This window comes from Peromyscus californicus, unplaced genomic scaffold (assembly GCF_007827085.1).
Source record: "Peromyscus californicus insignis strain IS unplaced genomic scaffold, ASM782708v3 Scaffold_5__1_contigs__length_169319896, whole genome shotgun sequence".
NCBI classification, from domain to species: Eukaryota; Metazoa; Chordata; class Mammalia; order Rodentia; family Cricetidae; genus Peromyscus; species Peromyscus californicus.
The window spans coordinates 137,898,451-137,914,224 of NW_026294573.1; the positions used below are offsets into that span (position 1 = coordinate 137,898,451).

Sequence of the window (15,774 nt, forward strand, 5' to 3'; positions counted from 1 at the left end):
CAATAATGCCACAATGAATATAGTTGAGCAAGTGCCCTTGTGGTAGGATGGTACATCCTTTCAGTATATGCCCAAGGGTAATATAGCTGCATTTTAAGGCAGATTCATTCCCAATTTTATAAGGAACCACCATATTGATTTCAATAGTGCCTATACAAGTTTGCTACCCAACCACAGGACCCTAAAAGAACCTCTCCATGTCATGTAACAGTCTAAATACTAAGTTTACAGAGCGAAGAAAGGATATCAAAAGCTCCAAGAGTGAGAAGAAAAATAAACAAAAGCAGGCCCATTCCAATAACAGCTGATTTTCTACAAGAGATTTATTTACAAAAGCCAAAATGGCTTGAACCAATGTTCTACAAATTCAGGAAAACTACAAATGCCTGTAGTCAGAAGGTTTCTCCAGTCCTGCCATGTCCCTGTAGTTCCATGGCCCACTTATAAAATAATCACTCAGAAGCCTATATTAATTATAACTGCTTGGCCATCAGCTCAGGCTTATTACGGACTAGGTCTTACACTTAAATTAACTTATAATTCTTATTTATGTTTAGCTACATGGCCTGGTACCTTTTCTCAGTTCTGCCTTGTTTTCTTGCTTTCTCTGTGTCTGGCTGGCAACTCCTGACTCTGCTCTTTCTCTTCTCACAATTCTTCTCATCTGCTTACTCCACCTATACTTCCTGCCTGGCTACTGGCCAATTAGCATTTTATTTATCAACCAATCAGAGCAACACATATTCATAGCATACAGAGAGACATCCCACAGCACTTCGCCTTTTCTGTCTAATAAAAAAGGAAGGTTTTAATTTTAACATAGTAAAATTACATATAACAAAACAGTTATCAAGCAAGAATTACAATTATAATATCTAGTCTATTTGTATTTGGCAAAAAGTAAAGAAAATATTCTATCTATCCTATATTTGTGAGTCTAAAGTTTCATATCTAATTTATTTTTTATCATGACTAAAGAAAGCTATAATTCAGCTACATCAAAGCCCCCAGAAGGATGCAATATTACCTAAGTAAATAGGAAGTGAATTGAAAGCAAATTCCAAAATTCTGGAAATGACGGAGACAGTTGCCTGCCTGGACAGTCATCCAAAGATCCTCTGTAATGTTGGGGCATCCATCTTCAGCCTATAGGTCTAGAGTCTCTCAGTCACTTTTCTGTGTCCTGTAGAATGTCTGGCAGTCTCCTCTGTGAAGCAGGAACTGAAGGACCATTTCGCTTTGTTTTGGCAAATTCAGTGGTCATTTTTCCTATGGGTCCTGCATGTCCAGTTTATACAACATATTATCAAACAGTCAATGCAAGGGTGCTTTTTTCTCTCAGTGGCTAACTTTTGCCACAAAGAAAGCAAACTCCACAATGAGTTTCTTCAATGCCCATTATCTTCTGTGAAGTAGATTGGTGCTGCCAGGAGCAGACATGTCTCAATGTCCAGAAAGTCTAAGTTTTTAAAACATTTTAAATGCCACATTCTGTAGGTCTTTGGAGTGTTTGAGAATTACCTACTAATTGAAATATATCTATTGATTACCTAGAAAACTTAACTAACATGACTATAAGTTTGATTATCATAGATGACTAATGATTATTCTATTTCTTAATTATACATTACAATTTTAAATGAGTTGCATAAACATAATACCTTAAACAAGAGTAGAAATACAGAGTATAACAAAATTAACTTTAAATTTATATCCATAAACTAAAATCCATAGCATTGTAAAATATTTCAAACAAGTTGTTGCTCTTTAAAAGTAGATTCAATAATCTACCCTTTCATCCTATCATATCTATAATATCATTCCTTTTCTTCCTATGCAGCTTGGAGACACTGTGTACTGTGGTGGTAATCTACCATGCTGCTTAGCTTATGGCTTCTTGTGGCAAGCTCTGTCTCACAGGCAGCTGTTGGGAGAAGAGTCTCTACACTGCTACTGGCATGAGAATGTGAGGCTAGGAAGCCCAGTGTGGCTCTGTTTCTGTGTATCCAGAACCTTTAAGTTTTCTTAAGTATGTATGGCTCAGTGCCCAATGGTGAGCGCCAAATGTAGTCAGAAGGCTTCTCCAGTCCCTCCAGGTCCCTGAAGTCCCATGGTCCACTTATAAAATAATCACTCAGAAGCTTATATTAATTATAACTGCTTGGCCATTAGCTCAGGCTTATTACAGACTAGCTCTTACACTTAAATTAACCTATAATTCTTATTTGTGTTTAGCCACATGGCTTGGTACTGTTTTCAGTTCTGCCTTGTCATCTTGCTTCCTCTCTGTCTGGCTTGTGACTCCTGACTCTGTTCTTCCTCTTCCCACAATTCTCCTTGTCTGCTTACTCCACCTATACTTCCTGCCTGGCTACTGGCCAATCAGCATTTTATTTATCAACCAATCAAAACATCACATATTCACAACATGCAGCATGACATCCTATAGAAGATGCCAGTCCATACTGTTATTGCCAGCAAACCTCTCAGTTGTAATAGAAGAAAGGAGAACTTTTCATGAGAATAAGAGATTTATGGAATTTATGGCTACTGATCCAGACTACAGAGGATCCTGGAAGGAAAATCTAGGTCTGAAGAGCTTAAACATCCCTAAGAATGCACAGGAAACAATATATAATTATTGAACATTGAATCAAAGAAGTCTAATAAAACAACACAAAAGTAATACAATGACAGAAATTAATACATATTGTTCAACATTGGCTCATAATATTAATGGTCTCAGCTTAACCAATAAAGAAAAATAGACTAACAGACTAAATTCCAAGAACCACATCTCATTTTCAACGATAGACACCACATTAAAATGAAAAGGTATTCCAATCAAATGGTTCTAAGAAGCAAGCATACATACCTATTCTAATGTCTGACAGATGAAAAATAGTCAGAAGAGAAGAGGAGGGGCACTTTATACCTAGTAAAGAGAAAATCCACTGACAGGATAGTAAAATCCTAAACATACATGCAGCAAACATAGAATCACACACTCTTATAGAAGAAACACTATTAAATTTAAAACCACTGATTGACCTCAGCACACTGATAGTGGGTGCTTTTAATATCCTACTTTCACCAAAAGAAAGGTCATCTAAAAACAAAGTAAACAGAGAGACTCCCAAGCATAAGGATATCATAAATTTAATGGATATAACAGAGCTATACAGAACATTACACCAAAACACTAAAGAATTCATGTTCTACTCAGCAGCTCAGGGGGTTCCTTCAAAACAGATCACACTAGGACATGAAGCAGGTTTCAATGAATACAGGAAAACTGAAATCCCATCCTGCATTCTATCTGACAACCATGAAATAAAACTGGATATGGTCATCAACAGAAACCATAGAATATACACAAATCATGGAAACTAAATAATTCATTAGTGAATGACAATTGGGTGAAGGAAGAATTTGAGAAGGAACTTGGACAGTTTCTAGAATTGAATGAAAAAGAAAATAACAACAAACCAAAATCTATGTGATAAATGAAGACAGCCCTAAGAAAAAGAGTTGTACTATATGTTTACATAAATAGTGAAAGATTAAAATTAATAACTTAATGATGCACATGAAGGCTTTAGAAAAACAAGAACAAATAATGCTCCCCCCCAAGGAGACAGGAAGAGATAATCAGAATCAGGGATTAACTAATGAAATAGGAATGAAAAAATAAGAACAATAAATGAAATGAAGAACTGGTTCTTTGAAAATACTAACAAGAGTGACAAACCTTTAGCAAAATCGATTACAAGAAAGAGGACTCAAATTAATCAAGTTACAGATCAAAAGGAGACATCACAACAGACATTGAGGAAAGAAGATTTATAAGGCATAGTCAAGAAATTTATATTCCACCACACTTGAAAAATCTAAGGAAATAGATGAATTTCTAGATATACACAAGTTACTAATGCAATATTAAGATTAAATAAATACTTTAAATAGACACATATCACCTAAGGAGATAGAAGTAGTAATTAAAAATTTCCCAACAATCACAAACCTTTAATTCCTGTTCTTAAGATGCAGAAGCAGGAGTACCTCTGTGAATTAGAGGCCATCCTCATCTATATAAGGACAGAAAGTCCACAGCCAAAACTATCAAAAATTGAGGAGAAACTCAAAGCATTTACACTAAAATCAGGAAAAAGACAAGGATGTCCAGTCTCCTCTCACCTGCTCAAGATAAGTACTTGAAGTCTTAGTTACTACAATAAGACAAGTGAAGGAAATGAATGTGCTACACATAGGAAAGGAAGAATGAAAAGTTTTTGCACCCTGATAAGCCTCTCTGCCGATGCAGCAATCCAAATCAGACCAAATCAGACTGAATTAGAAAAGCCCCAGTGTAGCTGGAGAGCTTCTCTCCAGGTCCCACCAAGCCCCCACAGTGCCACAACCCACGTATAAAATAATCACTTAGATGCTTATATTACTTACAAACTGTATGGCCATGGCAGGCTTCTTGTTATCTACTTCTTTTATTTTAAATTAACCCATTTCTATTAATCTATATGTTGCTATGTGTTCCATGGCTTTACCTATTGCCTCTACATGATGTTCCCTGAAGGGCAGCTGGTGTCTCCTCCCTCTGCCTTCCTCTCCTTTTCCTCTCTCCTCTTTGCTAGTCCTGCCTATACTTCCTGCCTGGCTACCAGCCAATCATTGTTTTATTTATACAGAGCAATATATATGCAGCACCCAAGTTTAATGGGCAAAGCATTCCTGGGTGATTCTCTGGCCCCCCAGAGAGGAGACAGGGACAAGAGACTGAAAAATCACATGTCTGTTTTTTGAGGGGCAGTTTAAATACCCTATAGGAGTGCTCTTGAGTATCTCTGGGGGATGAGCCATGTTTGGCAGGGCTTTCTGAGGGGCAGGGTCTGGGCAGAGAGGTGGGGCTTCCACCAGAACATTCCAGACTTTTTTGGTATATGGATACCAGGGTTCCAGGGGCTGAGGTGGAGCTTCCACCAGAACATTCCAGACTCTTTGGGTATAGGGGCACCAGTTCAAGTCTGGCTACTACTTGTGGATATAGGTTGGCATGGAGAAGGGAGGAGTCAGGAGTTGGTAGGCTCACATTCAGCAGGAGGTGTGAGTGGAAGAGTATCCAGTTAATTGTCATTCTGGAGACCTCTGGCATCTATTTCTTGAGAGAAGGAAAGTTTCTAGAAAAAAACCCCCAAAAAACAGATCATTAACATCTGCTCTAGCTGTACTGACATAGATGAATATACAGTGCAGAAAAGCAGATAAGCCTTTCATTGGGACATTTTGAAAAACTAGAGGTGAAGGGTCCCACTGCTGGACAGACCATGTATCCTGAGTAGGTGATCACTTGAGCCTGGAGAGATGGTACCAGCATGGATGTCCCAGGAGCTCGGCAGCTGCAGGGGGGTGATGAGGGTCACAGTATAAGATCCTGTCCATCAGGGCTTGAGAGACTTAGTGGCTAGCTGTTTGAGGAGTACTCTGTCCCCTGGTGAGAGTGGAGTAGGCTGAGGGACAATTGGGATAATTGATGTGGGCACAGGGAGATGGTTGTCAGCATGTGAACAGAGAAGGGACCTTAGGAGGGAGAGGTAGTGGAGGCACCCAGCCAGTGGGGGAATTTAGGCTGGGAGGTGGTAATTGAGGAGGAAGGGCCTTCCATAATGGAGCTCAAGAGGGCTTAGGCCTGAAGGAGAGTGTGGGGTGGCCCAGAGACACATAAGGGTAATGGGGAAAAGGGAAGGCCAACATAACCTGAGTTCAATGGAGACCTTGGTGAGTTGTTGTTTGATGAGTCCATTGGCCTTCTCAACCTTTCCCAAGGATTGTGGGTGATAGGGAATGTAGAGCTTTCAGGAGATGTTGAAAACTTCTGACATGAGCTCCATGACCCTGCTAATCCTTGCCACTGAGTTGGATGGCTTGGTGGGGTCCTTATCTAGGCTTGTATTGCTCCCCAGTAAAGCCTTGCTTTTGCATTCTGGTAAGCTCATCTTCGGTGGTCTCTCTGGGGGTTGAGATCTGGGCACAACAGTTGCCAACGTGAGTGTGTCCCCAAAGAGACTGAGAATATCATGGCCAAGCAGAGGTGTGGGGCAAGCAGGTATGACTAGAAAAGAATGTGAGAAAAATTGCCCTGCAAGAATGCAGGGAAGTGTCAGGGTCTTAAGTGGGAAGGAAGGGATCCTGTCCACCCCCATGACAGAAACTGGCAAGGGAACTGTAGGATCCCAGTGAGATGTTAAAACAGAATAGGTAGCTCCTGTATCTAAAAGAAAGTCAATGGACTTACCTGATACCTGCCTTGTCACCCTAGGCTCAGAGAGGGCAATGGGAGTCACCAAGTCTAGGTCACATCAGTCCTCCACCAGGCTTAGGAATTCAAAGGCTGGAAGAATCTCAGTTTGTTGGTGAGGCCAGACCTCTGTGACATGGCATAGAGGATGAGCCTGAATGGGGGCATTCAGGCCTCCAGTGTCTAGGCTGTCGGCAGACAAGGCATGGCCTCCTGGGTGGCTGCTGGCCACATTTGAAGCAGGCTTCTGGCAGAGTTGACTTGGGCTGAGCTCTGGTGGGATGGAATCTCATGGTTGACTTCCCTTGTCCCCCTTGTGGGGGTCCTGGTGGCCTCAGGGCAGCTGCTAAGGCTTGGGTGTGGGGCCTAGCCTTCTGTTGCATCCTTGTCTGTCCAGATGACTCAGCTGTCAATAAAAACTTTAAAAGCCATTTTCACCAATTCCTGTAGGGGAGTTTGGGGACCTTCCTCAGCCTTTTTTAATTTCTTTCTAATATGTGGCACTGACTGAGAAATAAAATGGTTGGCCAGGACTGTGGCTCCTGCTGGGTCAAGGCAAGTATATTAAACTATGGTCTCATAACTGGTTTAAAAAAATGGCCAGGTTTTTTTTTTTTTATCAGTTAGATGTGTAATTGCTTGGAGCTTATCAAAATTAACAACTTTGTCTGAGACCATGCCTTGGAGAAGGCAACAAACCATGAGGTCTCTTCTCTGGGGATTTAAACAATTCCATTGGCTCCAGCTACCTCTTGGAGAAGGCAGAGGTGGGTAGGAGTCTGGCAAGACCAAGTATGAGAAAAAACTGGGGAAGATTTGGGGGCATTAGGCCAGTATGTAGAAGGGGACAATGATGTAGGTGGAGGCATTGGGGGGATAGGGGTGTGGTGGGGGAAGGGTAGGACAGGAAGGTGGGTACTTTGGTCCCCATTTGTCCTAAAGGGGGGAACAAGAAGGGAAGGGTGGATAGAGGGAGGAATGTTGGCCATTGAATGGAACATGTGGCACCATAGAAGGAAGAGTGGGTAGAAAGTGTTGGGAGGGAAATGGGGGAGGGGCCAATGTCCCTGGCAGCACGGCCAGAGTGGAATTTTCAGAGTCCTAGTTCCCAGATAGGTGGGAGTCTGGAGGTGCCATGACCCTAGTCAATAAGACTGGTGTTGTGGGACATTGGCTGCTATAGGGAGGGTGAGAACACAGAACCCCCAAACCATGGATGTATGGCAGTTCTGTCCAATTATCTCCAAGCTGATAAAAATTTTCAAGATTAAGGAGGATGGAAAATTCTAAGGTTCCCTCCAGAGGCCACCTTGATTGGTTATCAAGGGCATATTATGGCCAGGCCTTAGTGCTCAGAGAAATCAAGCAAACAGGACAGATGGTATCAGATAGCCCCAATTTGAATAGATTTTGTTAAAGACACCCCAGAGGCATTTGTGGATCTGGCTTTGAATGGCAGGTGCCCATTTCTCAAGTCTATGCTGGGACCTGAAGCCTAGCACTATGCATCTACTGTGGTAGGTCTTGGTTCAAAAACGGGGTATGTGGGATATTCCTTTCAACAGAATGTCTTCTGAAGAAGGGGCCCTATGGAACAAAGGCAGGTCTTTGCTCCAGAATGGGTCAGGGGCCTGGTGTGGCCGCATCTTTGGTAGGACACCCTGAAAATTGGATGAGGCCCTGGGCGTTTAAGGCAATGATTTGTAAAGGACAACTTACCAGGTCAAAAGCTGATCTTAGTCTGGTGGAGAGCAGGTGTTGGGGAGAGGGGTGTTTTCCCACCATGTAGCCCCAGGTTGGTGGAGGAAAATCAGCCCTCCTCAGTGGGACCTCTAGATGAAAAGTTTTTCCACCCCGGTAAGTCTCTCTGCTGATATAGCAATTCAAATCAGACCAAATTAGAAAAGCCGTGGTTTAATGGGCAAAGCAATCCTGGGTGATTTTCTGGCCCTCCATAGAGGAGATGTGGACAAGAGACTGAAAAACCATGTGTCTATTTTCTGGGCAGTATAAATACTGTATGGTAGTGGTCTTGAGCATCTCTGAGCGAGGAGCCATGTTTGGCTGGGCTTTCTGAGGGGCAGGGTCTGGGCAGATGGATAGGGCTTCCACCAGAACATTTCAGACTCTTTGGGTATATGGATAACAGGGTGCCAGGGGCTGAGGGGGAGGTTCCATCAGAACAAAGAAGTCAAAGTATCTTTATTTATAGGTGATATTATTATAGACATAAAAGATCCTCAAGACTATTATCAGAAAACACCTACAGATAATAAACACATTCAGCAAGTAGCAGGACACAAAATCAACACATAAAACCCTGTAACTTTCTAAATAGTGTATATATATATATATATTACACATATATATTATATACTATATATATATATTTCTATATACACTGAGAAAGAAATCAAGGAAACAATACTTAATTAATAGTAGACTCAAAACATCTTGGAATAGATTTAATTAAGGAATAAAAGACTTGTACAATGAAAATTTAAGACACAAAACAAAGGATAATTGAAGAAGATACTACAAGATGGAAATGCTTCCCTTGATCCTGGATTTGTAGGATTAATGTGAAAATGACCATGCTATAAAAAGCAATATACAGGGCTGAGCTCCAGGAGTCCAGTTGAAGAGAGGGAAGAAAGATTATATAAGCAAGGTGTGTGGGGGGGTCAAGATCATGATGGGGAAGCCCACAGAGACAGCTGACCTGAGCTCATGGGAGCTCACAGACTCTAGACCCAGCTAGGGAGCCTGCATGGAACCAATCTAGGCCCTCTGCATAAGGGTGACAATTATGTAGCTTTGTCTGTTTGTGGGGCTCCTAGCAGTGGGACCAGGATCTGTTCCTGGCATGTGAGCTGGCTTTTTGGAACCTGTTCCCTGTGGTGGGATGTCTTGCTCAGCCTTGATGTAGTAGAGAGGAGCTTGGTTCTGCCTCAACTTGATATACCATGCTTTGGTGACTTCCATGGGAGGCCTTCCCCTTTCTGAGGAGTAGATGGGAGATGTAGAAAGGAGGTGGGGGGAGGGAATGGGAGGAAGGAGAGAGGGGAAACTGTGTTGATATGTAAAATTTTAAAAAAAATTTAAAAAGCAATATACAGATTCTGTTCAATCCATATCAAAATTCTAATGCAGTTCTTTACAGGAATTAACAAAATAATCTTAAATTTCATATGGACAAACAAAGGGCCCAGGGCAGCTATAATGATCCTTAACAATGAAAAAGCTGGTGGAGCTAACTATCAACATCCCATATTTCAAGATATATTACAGAGATATAGTATCAACATGGTACTGGGATAAAACCAGACTCATTTATTAATGGGATAGAATTAAAGACCAGAAATAAGTTCACGCACCTGCAGCCACCTGATTAAAAACATTATTATATTTTATTTACTCCGTGTGTGTGTGTGTGTGTGTGTGTGTGTGTGTGTGTGTGTGTGTGTGTGTGTGTGTGTGTGTGTTTTTGTATCATGGCCTATGGATGGAAGTCAGAGGGCAACTTGTGTGAATTGGTTCTCTCCTTCTACCCTATAGGTCCTAGGCATCAAAGTCAGTTTATTAGACTTGGCAGAATGTGCATTCACCTACGAGTTATCACATCAGCCTAGGCCACTTAAGTTTTGACAAAGTAGTCAACAATACATATAGAAGGAAAGACAGCTTCCTCAATAAATGGTGCTTGTTAATCTGGCTGGCTGCATGGATAGGGATGCTGCGTATGCAAACTCAACTCCGAGTGGATCAAGAACTATATAAGACCTAACACACTACATTTGGTAGAAGAGAAAACAGAAAGGACTTTATGAATAAGGCTCTGACAACAAAGGAATTCAGAACAATTAATAAATAAAACCACATGAAACACAAAATCACCTAGACCACAAAGAAAAGCATCATTCACGTGAAAAGGGAAACCTCAGAATGGTTAAAGGTCTTTACCAGCTATTCATCTGAGAGAGGATTAGTATCTAGAATATAAAAATAACTCAAAAAACTAAACATCAAGAAAACAAACAACCCAATTGAAAATGAGCATTGAACTAAACAAGTTCTCAAAAGATGAAACATGGCTGAGAAACACTTAAAGAATGTGTAACATTCTTGGTTATGATAGAAATATAGCTTATAATTACTTGGAGATTTTGTATTACTCCAGTAAGAATGATTAAGATTAAAAAACATCATGACAAATTCTTGGCATGGGTGTGAGGAAAGGTGAACACTCATTCACTGCTGGTGGGAGTGTAAAGTGGTCCAGCCACTATGAAAATCTGCAGTAGGCATGGGGAGGCCTTTGAGTTGGAGGTCAGTAATGTCTAAACAACTTCCAAAACATATTAGGCTATTATCCTTGTTCTTGGATGCCTCCCAGAACATGGGGGTAATACCATGTTGTTGAAGACATGACCTGGAAGCCTTCTCATTTTGGAATGGAATCTATTCTTATAGAGAGTCTTCACTTTAACTAGTTTATATAAAAGTAGCTTCTAGCCTTCCATCTTCTGGGAAATTTTAGTATAATTTTATTTGGATCTACATTTCAATTACATTTGCAGTGACTCTATTTCCAAATAAGGTCATTTTCATAAGTAGCAGGGATTAGGAACTGAACATATTTTTTTCTAAAGTTATAATTTGTTATTTCGTATTTGTTGATAAGATTCATTCACTTGGACTTTGTGAAGAAAAGTGTTAGGAATATTTACAGAAAAGTATATTCTATTATTTTTGGTAAGTCACTAGAATAGAATTGCATGGACGTATTTTAAATCTGTTTAACTTTGCAAGAAGCTGTTTGTTGAACTCTTTCTTATTATGTCATGTTGACAGGTTCAATTGTTCCCTTCCTTACTAGCTTCTTTCCTTCATCAGCTCTTTGTGCTGTTACCAGCAGTTCTGTACCTCTCTGTAGTTTTAATTTGCATGTCTCAAATGAGTAATGATGCAGGGTAAAATTTTATGTAGTCTTTATTCTGTTCACGTGATGAATTGCATTGACGAATTTCAGAATGCTAAACATTTTGTATTCCTGGCATAAACTTGGAGGTTAAGTTGACTTCCTAATATTCCTCTATAGTTTTCTGTTTTGTTGTAAAGTAGCATGAGTTTTATGATTTATAAGTAATTGGCTTTATTATAACATTTTCCCATATATTTTGCTATACTTTGATTTTGTAATAATCTTTTCTTTTTCTAGTTTTGGTATCAGAGTAATGTGCTTATATAATGATTTTGGAACTATTCTGAAGGGTTTATGTAGAACTGGTATTGTTTTTCATAAATGGAAGGAAATTCCCAGTGAATTGGTTTCAAATTTTTTTTTATAAAAATTTTATACTATAGACCCTTTTTAAAAAGAAAGTATAGCAGTACCTCTTAGGGTTTTTTTTTTATCAATTTTATTAATTTTGTATGTGCTTTATTCTAATCTGCTTACTTACCCCTTCAACATACTTTTTTTTTTTTTTAAATCTGTGGACATGATGGAGAAGAAGGGTATTGGAACCATACTTATAATTTCTTTTCAACTTTCTTTTTCCCTATTAATGAGAAAGGTATGTTGGATACCTTATAAATACCTTACAAATACTTCAAGCCTCTGTTTATTAATGTCTGAGTACATAGCTGAGTACATGTTTATGGATAGCTTTCGTACTTTTAAAAATGTTTACTGATGTGAGTTGCATGTCCCCTCCCTTTGGCTTCTATGCTGTTCTCTTTAAAGTTTGGTTTAGTCAGCTTGTCTGTGATCTGTTCTTACCTCACCAACGTCTTATAATAAGAAAATTTTGTGGTTTTTTTTCTGTTTTTTGTATGTTGTTTTATGTAGATTATAAGCAAATAAAGAATGAAAATATTTTCTGTGTCTTAACCTTTCGTACATACTAGATTTCTAACAATAATTTGGTGGCCTGTTGCTTTCTGATTGAATGGATTTATATTTTAAACTAAAATAGGAGTCTTGGTTCATAATCTTTATATTTGACTCCACTTTTATAGTATTCTCTTACAAGGATAAGGTTTTCATGATTTACAGAGGTGCAGCTACCTTTAGCAAACAGACACTATGTTTCATTATTTTTTAAATTTCCATTCTTATACCTTTTATCCTTTTCTGCCTCGGTTGTTGGAAATGTAATTTTTTCCCCTATTGATTTGTTCCTTGCACATTTAGCAGTTAAGTTTCTGTGAGACTCTTGTTACTCTTGCTAAGATGGTGGTGTCTGAAAAACTTAGTTACACTTTGCTCCATTAAGCACTAACATTCTTGGAATCTACCAAAACAGCTAGAGTCTCCCAGCTCTAATTTCTTGAAATTTAAGTATTTCTGCTGTCAAAAATGGGTTAGTATATTCCTGATTTTAAGCTCTACTACAGAGCTGTAGTAATAAAAACCACATGGTATTGGCATTAAAACAGACACTTGGATCAATGGAATCAAATCAGAGACTCAGATGTAAATCCACATACCTATGGACAACTGATTTTTGCAAAGAAGCTAAAATTATACAATGGAAAAAAGACAGCTGGTCTAACTGGATGTTGGCATGTAGAAGAATGCAAATAAACCCATATCTATCACCCTGCACAAAACTCATCTAAGTCTAGCAAAGACCTCAACATAAATCTAGTTACACTGAACCTGATAGAAGAGAAAATAAGGAATGATCTCAAATGTATTGGTACAGAAGACAACTTCCTGAACAGAACACCTGAACAGCACAGATACTAAGGACAATTAATAAATGGAACCTTATGAAATTGTGAAGTTTCCATAAGGCAAAGAACATCATCAATAGGACAAAAGAGTAGCCTAGAGAATGGGAAAAGATCTTTACCAAGCTGGCATCTGACAGAGGGCAGATTTCCAAAATATATAAAGAACTTAAGAAACTAGATACCAACAAACCAAATAATCTAATTTAAAAAAGGGGGTGCAGATCTAAACAGAGAATTCTCAACAGAAGAATCTCAAATGGCTGAGAAACACTTAAGGGGATGTTCAACATCCTTAGTCACGAGGGAAATGCAAATCAAAAGAGTCTATGAGATTCCATCTTATACCTGTCAGAATGACTAAAATCAAAACCACAAGTGACAGCTCATGCTGGAGAGGATGTGGAGCAAGGGGAACACACCTCCATTGCTGGTGGGAGTGAAAATTTGTATAGCCACTTTGGAAGTCAGTGTGGTGGTTCCTCAGAAAACTGGGAATCAACCTGCCATGAGACCCAACTATACCACTCTTGGGCACATACCCACAGGATGCTCAAGCATACCACAAGGACACTTGCTCAACTATGTTTGTAGCAGCTTTATTTGTAATAGCCAGAACCTGGAAACAACCTAGATGTCCATCTATGGATAAAGAAAATGTTAAAAACATCAATGCCAGGAAATTTGAAGGCAAATGGATGGGACTAGAAAAGTCATCCTGAGTAAGGAAACCCAGACCAATAAAGACAAACATTGTATGTACTCACTCATAAGTGGATATTAGCTATAAAATAAAGGATAACTATGCTACAATCTGCACACCCAAAGAGAAAAGATAAAAAGGAGAGTTCATGGGATACACTCAGATCTCTCTGGGAAAGGGAAATAGAAGAGATTTCGTGAGTGGAGTGAGGGAGGGTGGGGCGGGTGAAACACAATCCTAATTAGTCTTAACAATGAAAACCCAGAGTCAGATAATAGAGTGAAAGCTGAAAGACCAGAGAAGCAGAGCAGCCAGCTACCAGAGACTTCTTACCTCTATGAAATCTCAAACTGAGTGGAGCAGATCCTGTCTCTATGACTCCTCAGACTGAATGGGGCCAAGATCCTGTCTCTACCCACCTTATATTCCTGTCTCTACCTCCCTAGTGCTGGAATTAAAGGCATGAGCCTCAGATGTGCTGGGATCAAAGGCATGATCCTGCCAAGTGCTGGGATTAAAGGCCTGTGCCACCACCACCTGGCTCTGTTTCTCATTTAGACTGGTTCAATCTCACATAGGCCAGGGTGGCCTTGAACTCCTGATCTTCCTGCTTCCTCCTCCCAAGTGCTGGGATTAAAGGTGTGTGCCACCACTGCCTGGCCTCTATGGATAACTAGTGGCTAGCTCCATCCTCTGATCTCCAGGCAAACTTTATTTGTCAGAACACAAAATATCACACAACAGATGGGAACATGAGTGATCAGGTTGGGCGGGCATGGAGGGGAAGAATGCTGAGGGGGACTGTGGGGGTACATTTCAGGGTTGGACAGAAGCCTTATGCAGGGTAATCTCCCAGGAGTCTACAGGAAAGACGCCAGCTTAGACCCCTAGAAATAGTAGGTATGTAGTCTTCACTGGCCATCTCCTAAAACCAGATTGGTGCCTAGCCCAGTTGTCATCAGAGAGGTATTATATAGCAACTAATGGAAACAGATGCAGAGATCCACAGCCAAGCAGTAGATGGAGTTCAGGAATGAGGAAGAGGAAGAAAAAGCACTGTAGGAGCCAGAGGGGTCAAAGACACTAAAAAAAAAATCTCACACAATCAACTAAGCTGGGTTCCCAGGGATTCACAGAGACTGAACTGACTACCAGGGAGCCTGCATGAGACTCATCTAGGCCCTCTGCATATATGGCACAGTTGTGTATCTTGGTCCTCTTATGGGACTCCTAACAGTGGGAGCAGGGGCTGACTCTCACTCTTTTACTGGCTTTTGGGATCCTACTTGTCATACTGGGTTATCTTGCCCAACATGGGGAGGTACTTGGTCTTACTGCAACTTGATATGCAGTGTTTTATTGATAATCATAGGAGACCTGCCCTTTCCTGGATGGAGACGGAAGAGGACAGGATTGGGGGTGGAAGGGGGGAGTAGGGGAGAGGGGCCGAGATTAGAGGATGGGGTGGGGAGGCTGCGTCTGAGATATAAAATAAGTAGATGAACAAAAAAAGTAAAACAACAACAATCGAAACAGGTTGGTATTTTCTGCTAATTAAAAAAATTGTTTTTACTTATAAAAGTAGCATCTACCAAGATGATATGGTAGATTGGTATTGCTTTTTATCCTGTATTAGACAAGTAAAATAAAAATTTGAATTTTAAAGTAGACATTTACAAATGTAGCATTTATTTGATATATTGCAGTGTCATAAATAAAATTTAAATCTATAATTTGATTATTTATTATAATGATCAAATATAAAATATACTTTGCTTCAAATTTAGAAGAAAAATTACAGTCTAATGACTAGAATGTCACTTGAGTTTCTGAATTTATTTTTTTCTTTTGTAGAATTGTGAGGGTGCTCTCTAATTTCTCACTTATTAACATGCAGATTACATTTCAGATGTTTACCCCCCAAAACATCTGGCAAAATTAAAATGAAACTGTGCAACAAAATTCTGTCCACTTTATTGTATTCAAAATGAGTCATTTATTTTATAGCAACACTTTTGTA

General features: G+C 39.7%; 1 protein-coding gene across 1 annotated transcript in view; it reads left to right on the forward strand.

The window, feature by feature from the left end:
* Rp1 (RP1 axonemal microtubule associated) overlaps positions 1-15,774 on the forward strand; it is a 248,267-nt gene that overhangs the window by 27,117 nt on the left and 205,376 nt on the right. The window lies entirely within an intron of this gene.